The following is an 824-nucleotide window of genomic DNA, read 5'->3' on the forward strand; positions in this document are numbered from 1 at the left end:
TTGTGGTTTTGAGTTTGTAAGACAGAGACAACACATGCAGATATAACGTCCTCCTATTATATTATTATTATTATATTGTATCTGTTGTTATGATACAAAGAAAATTCCATCAAATTAGACAAATTAACTTTTGGCGCTTTCATATTAATATTTTAAAAACAGGTTATTATTAATTAACACTTAATCATTAGGTACTAAGTATAAATATATTATAGAGTCCCATCTCTATACTCAGACAATTTAAAAAAGTTTTAAAATTAGGAGTCACAATTAGTAATGTGCAAAGTAACACGGCACCAGTACCATTTGACTTGGAATCATTACAATTGTTTGCGTATAGATAGGACTGCTTTAAATGGATACATTTACCTATAACTTAAATCACCAGATATTTTCCATAGAAAAGTTTTAATATTAGGTTATACTTTTGTAGCATAAAGTATGCTAATATCATATATTACTATTATATCACTATATTATTTTGCAAAATCGAACAATGATTTAATGATATCTTCTTTAGATAATGATAGTGTTTTTTAGTAATGAGAATAATCAAATTATTTCGATAATCGAGATGTTATTATAATCAAGATATTCAATCGATCAAAATAATCTAAATACTAAAAATAATTATTTAAAAATCAATTAATAGTTAACTCATACAAAATTAAAAACTTGGTTGGTATAATACATGGTTACCTACATATTTTATATATTTTAATTTTTAATAATGTTACTCCACATTATATAATATATTATTATACAAAATATTTTTTTAAATAAAGACAATAAACAATTTTTTTTGTTAAACGCAAATATTATTA

Source organism: Acyrthosiphon pisum, chromosome A3 (genome assembly GCF_005508785.2).
Source record: "Acyrthosiphon pisum isolate AL4f chromosome A3, pea_aphid_22Mar2018_4r6ur, whole genome shotgun sequence".
Lineage (NCBI taxonomy): Eukaryota > Metazoa > Arthropoda > Insecta > Hemiptera > Aphididae > Acyrthosiphon > Acyrthosiphon pisum.